This window comes from Salmo salar, unplaced genomic scaffold (assembly GCF_965601325.2).
Source record: "Salmo salar unplaced genomic scaffold, fSalSal1 ptg000152l, whole genome shotgun sequence".
Taxonomy (NCBI): domain Eukaryota; kingdom Metazoa; phylum Chordata; class Actinopteri; order Salmoniformes; family Salmonidae; genus Salmo; species Salmo salar.
The window spans coordinates 103,360-115,871 of record NW_027675323.1 but is presented as its reverse complement, the minus strand read 5'-3'; positions in this window follow the sequence as shown (position 1 = coordinate 115,871).

The following is a 12,512-nucleotide window of genomic DNA, read 5'->3' as shown; positions in this document are numbered from 1 at the left end:
CAACGTTTCTAATCAATCCTCAGGTACCCTAATATGTAAATAAACAATAAAACTGTAAATCAAGCAAAGTGTTTTCTATCAAATACAACCAATTATATGCATATCCTAGCTTCTGGGTCTGAGTAACAGTCAGTTTCCTTTGGGCATGCCAGACTCTCCGAACTTCCGAACACTGCCCCCTAGCCCGAAGAAGTTAACAAATTGGCCCATAACTTCAACAAACAATAACATAGACATACTGCAGGACCCATAACTTCACCTAACAACATAGACCTAGGACTATAAATAATTTCATACTTCAGGTGAAACATGGAAACTAAAATGTCTTTCATGACATTTCATAACCTGATCACCAGATAATTTTGTGAATAATCCCACTAGGCTATTCTGTAATGTGTTGTCATTCTAAATGTCCTGAATAAAGGAAAATAGCTCTGTGTGTTGTACAGTAGCCTATCCATCAAGGAACAGTTCTCTACACATTATGAGCTAAGTATCTCTGTGTGCAAACAGACTAACGAGACGCTACTGTAAATCAGGCAGACAATAACACATTATAAACATCAATTTCTTAGGGATGTTGGATCCAACGTGGAGCACGGCATAACTGTCTTTACCAGAGTAATGAATGAAGAAGCACTTTGGTTGTTGTTGCATGTCGTGATGTTTGTCATGTGACTGTCATTCAGAAAATGATTTCCTGGATCAGCTGATGATAGTTGAACATGTGACTAACTAAACAGCTACAGTATTAACCTGTTAGGGCTAGGGGGCAGTATTGACACGGCTGGATAAAAAAACATACCCGATTTAATCTGGTTACCACTCCTACCCAGTAACTAGAATATGCATATACTTATTACATATGGATAGAAAACACCCTACATTTTCTAAAACTGTTTGAATGGTGTCTGTGAGTATAACAGAACTCATTTGGCAGGCAAAACCCTGAGACATTTTCTGACAGGAAGTGGATACCTGATGTGTTGTATTACCTTTAAACCTATCCCATTGAAAAACACAGGGGCTGAGGAATATTTTGGCACTTCCTATTGCTTCCACTAGATGTCACCAGCCTTTACAAAGTGTTTTGAGTCTTCTGGAGGGAGATCTGACCGAACAAGAGCCATGGAACGATGATGGCCCATTAGACACCTGGCGCGCGAGTTCATGTTGGGTACCCTCGTTCCAATACGTTATAAAAGAGTATGCATTCGTCCACCTTGAATATTATTCATGTTCTGGTTAAAAAAAGGCCCTAATGATTTATGCTATACAAGGTTTGACATGTTTTAACGAACGTAAATATATTTTTTCCCCTCGTTCATGACGAGAAGTCCGGCTGGCTTAGATCATGTGCTAACAAGACAGAGATTTTTGGACATAAATGATGAGCTTTTTTGAACAAAACTACATTCGTTATGGACCTGTGATACCTGGAAGTGACATCTGATGAAGAGAATCAAAGGTAATGGATTATTTACATAGTATTTTCGATTTTAGATCTCCCCAACATGACGTCTAGTCTGTATCGCAACGCGTATTTTTCTGGGCGCAGTGCTCAGATTATTGCAAAGTGTGATTTCCCAGTAAGGTTATTTTTAAATCTGGCAAGTTGATTGGGTTCAAGAGATGTAAATCTATAATTCTTTAAATGACAATATAATATTTTACCAATGTTTTCTAATTTTAATTATTTAATTTGTGGTGTTGACTTGACTGCCGGTTATTGGAGGGAAACGATTTCCTCAACATCAATGCCATAGTAAAACGCTGTTTTTGGATATAAATATGAACTTGATAGAACTAAAAATGCATGCATTGTCTAACATAATGTCCTAGGAGTGTCATCTGATGGAGATTGTAAAAGGTTAGTGCATCATTTTAGCTGGTTTTATGGTTTTGGTGACCCTGTCTTTGAATTGACAAAACATTACACACAACTCTTGTAAATGTACTGTCCTAACATACTCTAAATTTATGCTTTCGCCGTAAAACCTTTTTGAAATCGTAAAATGTGGTTAGATTAAGGAGATGTTTATCTTTCAAAGGGTGTAAAATAGTTGTATGTTTGAAAAATTTGAATTTTGACATTTATTTGGATTCAAATTTGCCGCTCTTGAAATGCACCTGCTGTTGATGGAGTGCACCACGGGTGGGACGCTAGCGTCCCACCTAGCCCATAGAGGTTAAGAATTATGTGTAATTATTGAAGAACTGCGTTAATGACAGTATCCATTTGGGTGTTGTCAATAAAGTAAAGATGACTCTTGGTTAGAACCATTGGATTTAGCAAACTCTGAAATGATTTAGGATTTCTGTGCCCATGAAAACTATTTTCCCAGCGTACCATAAGGAGACACTAAATGTTACGTAATTAGAGAGCATTTCAGAGATCTGAATACAAAAAAACTGTCCGACAGCAAGATCCAGTATTTAAGTTAAAGTTCATCATTTGACAAGCGTAACGTTATGACTATAACTACTGTTCCCTGAAGGAGGGAAACTAGGTACATCATACTATTAAATCCACACGTTATGACTATAACTACTGTTCCCTGAAGGAGGGAAACTAGGTACAACATACTATTAAATCCACGCCTCGCTGGAAGCCCCGCCTTCTACAGGTGATGAGCGCGAGGCTCGGATTTCTTCCTTAAATTTAATACCGCTCTTCACCGACCCAGGAAGGGGTGGGGCCAAACAGGTGTTGTACCTCGTTTCCCTCCTTCAGGGAACAGTAATTATAGTCAAAGTTACATTTGGGGATGTCTGATAGTATTTCTGATTGTCTTAACACACCACCACTAATGAGTTGGCGTGTTTAAATTTTTGGGCTTTATGTAGGTCATTTTAAACTTAGCAATGGAAATAAAAATGTATATTTATAATTTTCATTTAAATAGAATGTAGATTAACCACAGAGAATGATGTTGAGATAAAGACAATTATAATTATTAATACTATTATAAATTAAATGAAACTGTTCCAGTAAAATGTGAATATGAAAATCATAACTAGCACCAGATCAGTAGAAATGATCAGAAATTGGCACCAAATGGAAAAGGTTGCTGACTGCTGGTGTAGCCTAATACCAGAAACTATAGGAGCATAACGACTGCTGGTGTAGTCTATTACCAGAAACTATAGGAGCATAACGACTGCTGGTGTAGTCTATTACCAGAAACTATAGGAGCATAACGACTGCTGGTGTAGTCTATTACCAGAAACTATAGGAGCATAACGACTGCTGGTGTAGCCTATTACCAGAAACTATAGGAGCATAACGACTGCTGGTGTAGCCTATTACCAGAAACTATAGGAGCATAACGACTGCTGGTGTAGTCTATTACCAGAAACTATAGGAGCATAACGACTGTAGTCTATTACCAGAAACTATAGGAGCATAACGACTGCTGGTGTAGTCTATTACCAGAAACTATAGGAGCATAACGACTGCTGGTGTAGCCTATTACCAGAAACTATAGGAGCATAACGACTGCTGGTGTAGCCTATTACCAGAAACTATAGGAGCATAACGACTGCTGGTGTAGCCTATTACCAGAAACTATAGGAGCATAACGACTGCTGGTGTAGCCTATTACCAGAAACTATAGGAGCATAACGACTGCTGGTGTAGTCTATTACCAGAAACTATAGGAGCATAACGACTGCTGGTGTAGCCTATTACCAGAAACTATAGGAGCATAACGACTGCTGGTGTAGTCTATTACCAGAAACTATAGGAGCATAACGACTGCTGGTGTAGTCTATTACCAGAAACTATAGGAGCATAACGACTGCTGGTGTAGCCTATTACCAGAAACTATAGGAGCATAACGACTGCTGGTGTAGTCTATTACCAGAAACTATAGGAGCATAACGACTGCTGGTGTAGTCTATTACCAGAAACTATAGGAGCATAACGACTGCTGGTGTATCCTATTACCAGAAACTATAGGAGCATAACGACTGCTGGTGTAGTCTATTACCAGAAACTATAGGAGCATAACGACTGCTGGTGTAGTCTATTACCAGAAACTATAGGAGCATAACGACTGCTGGTGTAGTCTATTACCAGAAACTATAGGAGCATAACGACTGTAGTCTATTACCAGAAACTATAGGAGCATAACGACTGCTGGTGTAGTCTATTACCAGAAACTATAGGAGCATAACGACTGCTGGTGTAGTCTATTACCAGAAACTATAGGAGCATAACGACTGCTGGTGTAGCCTATTACCAGAAACTATAGGAGCATAACGACTGCTGGTGTAGTCTATTACCAGAAACTATAGGAGCATAACGACTGCTGGTGTAGCCTATTACCAGAAACTATAGGAGCATAACGACTGCTGGTGTAGCCTATTACCAGAAACTATAGGAGCATAACGACTGCTGGTGTAGTCTATTACCAGAAACTATAGGAGCATAACGACTGCTGGTGTAGCCTATTACCAGAAACTATAGGAGCATAACGACTGTAGTCTATTACCAGAAACTATAGGAGCATAACGACTGCAGGTGTAGTCTATTACCAGAAACTATAGGAGCATAACGACTGCTGGTGTAGCCTATTACCAGAAACTATAGGAGCATAACGACTGCTGGTGTAGTCTATTACCAGAAACTATAGGAGCATAACGACTGCTGGTGTAGCCTATTACCAGAAACTATAGGAGCATAACGACTGCTGGTGTAGCCTATTACCAGAAACTATAGGAGCATAACGACTGTAGTCTATTACCAGAAACTATAGGAGCATAACGACTGCAGGTGTAGTCTATTACCAGAAACTATAGGAGCATAACGACTGCTGGTGTAGTCTATTACCAGAAACTATAGGAGCATAACGACTGCTGGTGTAGTCTATTACCAGAAACTATAGGAGCATAACGACTGTAGTCTATTACCAGAAACTATAGGAGCATAACGACTGCTGGTGTAGTCTATTACCAGAAACTATAGGAGCATAACGACTGCTGGTGTAGCCTATTACCAGAAACTATAGGAGCATAACGACTGCTGGTGTAGCCTATTACCAGAAACTATAGGAGCATAACAACTGCTGGTGTAGCCTATTACCAGAAACTATAGGAGCATAACGACTGCTGGTGTAGCCTATTACCAGAAACTATAGGAGCATAATGACTGCTGGTGTAGTCTATTACCAGAAACTATAGGAGCATAACGACTGCTGGTGTAGCCTATTACCAGAAACTATAGGAGCATAACGACTGCTGGTGTAGCCTATTACCAGAAACTATTGGAGCATAACGACTGCTTGTGTAGCCTATTACCAGAAACTATAGGAGCATAACGACTGCTGGTGTAGCCTATTACCAGAAACTATAGGAGCATAACGACTGCTGGTGTAGTCTATTACCAGAAACTATAGGAGCATAACAACTGCTGGTGTAGTCTATTACCAGAAACTATAGGAGCATAACGACTCTTCTAAGGAAGAGGTTTTTCTGATGGTTAGGCTATCTATATTCAGAGGGGTGTCATCAATAGCCCATAATGACAAAGTGAAAACAGGTAAAAAACAGAAATACCTTATTTACTGAAGTATTCAGACCCTTTGCTATGAGACTCGAAATTGCTTTCAGGTGCATCTTGTTTCCATTAATCATCCTTGAGATGTATCTACAACTTGTTTGGAGTCCACCTGTGGTAAATTCAATTGATTGGATATGATTTGGAAGGCACACACCTGTCTATATAACGTCCCAGAGTTGACAGTGCATGTCAGAGCAAAAACCAAGCCATGAGGTCGAAGGAACTGTCCGTAGAGCTCCAGGACAAGCTTGTGTCGAGGCACAGATCTGGGGAGGGTACCAAAAACAAATTCTGCAGCATTGAAGGTCCCCAAGAACACAGTGACCTCCATCATTCTTAAATGGAATACTCTTCTTAGAGCTGGTCACCCAGCCAAACGGAGCGATTGGGGGAGAAGGGCCTTGGTCAGGGAGGTGACCACAAACCTGATGGTCACTCTGACAGAGCTCCAGAGTTCCTCTGTGGAGATGGGAGAACCTTCCAGAAGGACAACCATCTCTGCAGCACTCCACCAATCAGACCTTTATGGTAGTGGCCAGACAGAAGCCACTCCTCAGTATAAAGCATATGACAGCCCTCTTGGAGTTTGACAAAAGGCACCTTAAGGACTCTAAGACCATGAGAAAGAAGATTCTCTGGCTTGATGAAACCAAGATTTAACTCATTGGCCTGAATGCCAAGAGTCACATCTGGAGGAAACCTGGCACCATCCCTACGGTGAAGCATGGTGGTGGCAGCATCATGCTGTGGGGATGTTTTTCAGCAGCAGGGACTGGGAGACTAGTCCGGAAAGTATTATGTGAAATTATTTTGATGTGATATTTAAATATTGTGTGAAATTATTTTGATGTGATATTTAAATATTGTGTGAAATTATTTTGATGTGATATTTAAATATTGTGTGAAATTATTCTGAATTGATATGAAAGTATATGTGAAATTATTTTGATGTGATATTTAAGTATTGTGTGAAATTATTTTGATGTGATATGAAACTACAGCAATTTATGTTTCTAGAAACGTATCGCAATTGAGAATCGATTCACATTTAGATGGAATATTTGACTATTTTAGCTGCCAGAGCCAGTCTACCTCTGAAAATAACATACAGTCCTTGGACCTTGAGGAGTAACGGGGGCAGCAATCAGCAGCAGAAACAATAACAAAGCGTCCTCCCTGCCCGTTTCAGTAAAAAGCTGAGGGATGGGGCTGGAGAAATGTAACCATCCATGATATCAACATTCTAGTTTTAACCATGTTTTGAGGATATACAGTGTTTGTTTATATTTACTGACAAACATTGGAGTAAAAGAAGCTTATATTTTGGGTTCTGATGGGGGTTCGACAGTTGAACTAAGCTCATGAGGCATTTATAAGTGATTTATTCAAGAAACAGATGGGTACATATCATTAATGTATAAGTCCCAAAATGGATGTAACAACTGCTGATTGCCCCTTTAAGAGAACATATTGGGCTAATCTAATAGGAGATATTGAGGACTACAGTATTTCAGGCATTGTCATTGGATGCATTTGATCAATTGTTAACGTTTTGTTGATGGTCCAGTCTTGATGTTTTACACGTTACAGTGAAGCTTCAGCCATTCCTACAGAACAACATTAAAGTGTAGAACCCCTTTACTGCATATTGGTTCGACTGCAGAGACGGTACTTACTGGTGTTAAACAGATCTCCAACCTCCTCTTCTTCCTCCAATGTGACAGTCATCTCCCCCTCCTCCTCTTTCACTCCATAAACTGAATCCTCCTCTTCCTCTTCCTCCTCTTCTTTTACAGTAACATCCTCCTCCTCTTTCACTCTGAACGCGTCTTCCTCTTCTTTCACTGTAACGTCTTTCTCTTCTTCTTTCACTGTAACAGCCTCATCCTCTACTTCTTGTTTTACTGTAGGAGGAGAGTAGCTTAGTGAACTCATGGTCGGGGATGTTCACTAGCTAGCATTAGCGACTAGCTTAGTTCTAAGCTAACTTAGCAAACCAGCTAGCTGACAAACAACGTAAATATATCATTAAATGGACCAACAAGTACATACGACAGAAGTGTGTTTAATACACAGCGACTAATATACACCAAAACAGTGTAAAGAGCGTGAATGTTGTAGCTATGTTTGCTAGAAAGCTACCGAGGTGTCTGACTAGTTGTTGTTGTTGAAGGAGCGTCCCGTCCACTAGATTATACGTCACACTGGCAGCATCGCCTGAACCTAAAAGACGCACATCGCCATCTGCTGACTGGACTGGGCAACGCAGTTGAGGAACCAAACGTTTATTTTTCATTTATTTCAGAAAAGTTTAAGATTATATTAACCTCTCTAGATATTTACAACACATGGACACTTACCGAGGCTGAATCAAAGGTACTGAAAACATACTACGATCGTTTTGAAGCATATGTTGTGCCGAAGACTAATACAATTTTCGCTAGGTACAAATTCCATGAGAAAGTACAGGGAGCTAGCGAGTCTTTTGAACAGTTTGTGACTGAGCTGCGTCTGCTTGTGAAAGACTGTGATTATGCAAACAAGGATGAGATGGTCAGGGACCGTATTGTATTTGGAATACACTCACCGCGAGTGAGAGAGAAACTTTTGAATGTTGGGTCTGAGCTAACGCTGGACAAAGCTATCGACATAGCCAGATCTCATCGCACAGGCTCAGATGAAAAGCATTTCGCGCCGCAGCACGAGCGCATCACGTGAACAAGCAGTGCACGCAGTCAGGCAGACATCAAAGCACACCTCCGGTGCCCAGAGAGAGCGTTTCAGAACGGAGAGAGACATGACTCCAAAACAGAGCGACACAGACTCAAAACATGTGGATATTGTGGATACAAAGTGCATGGCGAACAAGGAAATTGCCCAGCTAAAGGCAAACAGTGTACTAAATGTGGTAAATGGAATCACTTTGCAAAAGTGTGCAGAGCTTACCGTGGAAAAACAGTACACACAGTGAGTGAAGATGAAATGTCAATCAAAGAGTCAAACGCTGATGAACTGTTTATTGATTCAGTGACACAAAAAAGTCACATATCAGAGACAGAGCAAGCCTTTGCTGACATTGAGATTGGAACACAAGGCACAAAGCTAAAGTTCAAACTAGACACTGGTGCACAAGTAAACATTCCTCTGAATAAGTACCGCAGCTTGACATCTGAGTGCAAGCTACAGCCCACCATGCTCAGACTGACTGGTTATGGTGGTGAACAGCTCCCAGTAAAAGGCACATGCACTTTCAAATGCAAATACAAGGAAAGTGACATGATGTTGGACTTTTACGTTGTTGACACTAGAGCACCTGCAGTGCTAGGTCTTAAAGCATGTTTAGACATGGACCTCATCAAGCTAGTTTTATCAGTAACAGCACCAGTAGAGACAGGAAATGTACTGGAGGAGTTTGCTGATGTCTTTACAGGAATAGGATTATTCCCAGGAGAATGTACCATTCACCTTGACCCAGACGCAACCCCTGTGGTCTACCCACCGAGAAAGATTCCCCTTGCTCTCCGTGCCCGTCTGAAGAAAGAGTTGGAGAGCATGGAGCAATCTGACATAGTCACCAAGGTTACAGAACCGACTGACTGGGTAAACGCGTTAGTGGTGGTGGAGAAACCACGCACAGGCAAGCTCCGAGTATGCCTCGACCCAAGAGACTTGAACAAGGCTATCAAACGGCCCCATTACCCTTTACCGACGCTAGATGGTATCACGCACAAGCTAGCGGGAGCACACTACTTCAGTGTCATGGACGCTAGATCAGGCTACTGGGCTATCAAGCTCACAGAAGAGTCATCTAAGCTCACAACATTCAACACACCGTTTGGACGCTACAGGTTCCGTCGCCTGCCTTTTGGGATTATCTCAGCCCAAGACGAGTTTCAGCGAAAGATCGACGAAGTGTATGAAGGCCTCGACGGAGTTGTGGCAATTGTGGACGACATCCTTGTTTATGGTCGAACCAAAGAGGAGCACGACCGAAACCTCCGCGCGATGCTGCAAAGGTCCCGTGAGAGAGGAGTCCGGCTCAACCCAGAGAAGAGCACAGTCAGCGCTACAGAGGTCAGCTACTTCGGACATCTTCTCACAGCGAATGGAACCAAGCCAGATCCACAGAAGATCTCAGCCATAAAAGAAATGGAGCCACCAAAGAACCGTGCAGAGCTGGAAACAGTGCTTGGCATGGTCAACTTCTTAGCCAAGTTCGCACCCAGCCTCTCCAATGCTAATGCACCCCTTCGTCAACTGCTAAAGCAGTCCAGTGAGTTTCTCTGGGACAAGCAACACGACATTGCTTTCCAGAATTTGAAAGACTTGATCACGAGAGAACCAGGACCAATCCTTGCCTACTACGACCCCAACAAAGAGCTCAGACTCCAAGTGGACGCGTCGAAGTATGGACTAGGTGCAGTGCTACTTACATGTTGCTACTGCAAGAAGGAAAGCCCATCGGCTACGCTTCCAAATCTCTCACAGACTGTGAAATCAACTACGCTCAAATCGAAAAGGAGCTCTATGCCATTCTGTTCGGATGTAAACGTTTCTATCAGTACGTATATGGACGACAAGTCATTGTGGAATCCGACCACAAGCCCCTTGAGTCAATCATGAGGAACCCACTAGCTGCAGCCCCGCCAAGGCTACAGAGAATGATCCTTCAACTACAAAAATACGACTTCACAATCCCTCACCGTCCAGGCAAAGACATCCCTGTCGCAGACACACTCTCCAGGAAGTTTCTGACCTACAAGGACAGCAGCCTCAGTGAGGGCATGGACATGCAAGTACATACTGTGTACAGCAACTTACCAGTTAGTGACACGAAACTGAAGGAGATCCAAGCAGAAACAGAAAAGGACTCACAACTCACACAGCTGAGGAAAGTCATACAGGATGGATGGCCTGAGGAGAGGAGAAAATGCCCTCAGAGCGTCTCAGAATTCTGGAACCATCGTGATGAACTATCACAGATCAACGGAATCATTTTCAAAGGAGAGAAAATCATTATTCCTACCAGTCTCAGAGAAGAGATTTTGACAAAGATCCATGCTGGACACATGGGCATGGAAAAGTGCAAACAGAGAGCACAGGACATTTTGTTTTGGCCTGGAATGTGCAAACAAATAGAGGACATTGTTGGTAGATGCACCATCTGTCTTGAAAGACGCCCCTCAAACACCAAAGAGCCAATGTTACCTCACTGTATCCCAGACCGACCCTGGCAGGTCGTGGCAACCGATCTGTTCACCTGGAACAACGAGGACTACATCGTAACAGTGGACTACTACAGCAGATACTTCGAACTCGACAAGCTTCACAGCACCACATCTGCAGCTGTGATACACAAGCTGAAAGCAGCCTTTGCCAGGCATGGCATTGTAGAGACTTTAATATCTGACAATGGGCCCTGTTACAAATCAAATGAGTTTGAATCCTTCACAAAAGCATGGGAGTTTACACATGTCACCACAAGCCCACATTACCCTCAAAGTAATGGCCTTGCTGAAAAATCTGTGCAGATTGCTAAATCACTCATGGACAAAGCAAAAGCAGACAAGAGAGACCCCTACCTCAGTCTCCTTGAATACCGCAACACTCCAGTTGACAACTTCAAATCACCAGCCCAGCTGTTGATGAGCCGCAGACTTCGCTCAACCCTTACCAGCACCAACCAGCAGCTGCAACCTGAGGTCGTCTGCTACAATGAAATGCATGAAAAACGTGCACAGAGACAACAACAACAAAAGCGATACTACGACAGGTCAGCTAGACCACTGCCACCACTGATCGACGGAGAGTCAGTTAGAATCCAGGAGCATGGCCTCTGGAAGCCAGCAGTCATCATCCAGCCAGCTGACACTGAACGTTCATATCACGTCCGCACAGCAGAAGGAGCGGTGTACCGCCGCAATCGTCGTCACTTACTGAACACAAAAGAACAACACACTGATGAGATGAACTGTTCCCCTGAAAGAGAACGTGATGGACTAAACACACACACAGCACAACATACACCACACTTACCTGCAACACCACAAGAGCTGTTGACTGACACAGAAGCATGCTCAACATCATATCGCACAAGGTCAGGAAGAGAGGTCAAGCCCAGAGCTGTCCTCGACCTGTGAAATGTCAAAGGGTGTAGGCGGATCGCTGCCCTAAAAGCGTTCCAGACTGTAAACTTGTTATTGAAAGTTCACTTGACATGCTTTGGTATTGTATTTGTTTGAAATGTTAAGATGTAATTTCTACAGTGAAGCTGAGTTGCTGAGAATCCCTTGTTTGAAAAGTAACAGTATGTTGGATCCTTGTTTCAGAGTCTATGTTGATTCAGTTGGTGTATTATGCAATATAAATGGTTACTTACCTTGAGTTCAAACTACAGAGCATGTATTCAAAAGAAAAGCTTAGAATATGTAAAACATTTGTATTTTGTTTAAAAGAAGGGGGATGTAATATTCATATGTGAATACATACTGAATTATAATTGGATGCATTTTACCGCCGTATCATACTGTGCGGTGATTGGTTAAGTCGGTCAAAGAGAAGCATGTGTTGATTGATTCGTGTTTAATGAGTGAGAATTTAAAACCAACTTTACACCCACTACATATTTGCATTGAACCATACTTCTGACATGGATCATTTTCACCCCAGAGGCATATCTTTTATCATAGCAAAAATATAGTTTATTCAATTCTTCATGACTTTGTCAATCAACTTGTTCTTAATAAATCTAAATCATGGTTTAGTGTTTCTGTATCAATATGGACTTTTAACAAATTCAAATCCTTTGGAGTCATTTTGACTCCAGCCAAAAGCACCTTTGATAAATAGGACGTTTGTTTCAAATCAAATCACATTTTATTGGTCACATACACATGTTTAGCAGATGTTATTGCAGGTGTAGTGAAATGCTTGTGTTTCTAGCTGCGAC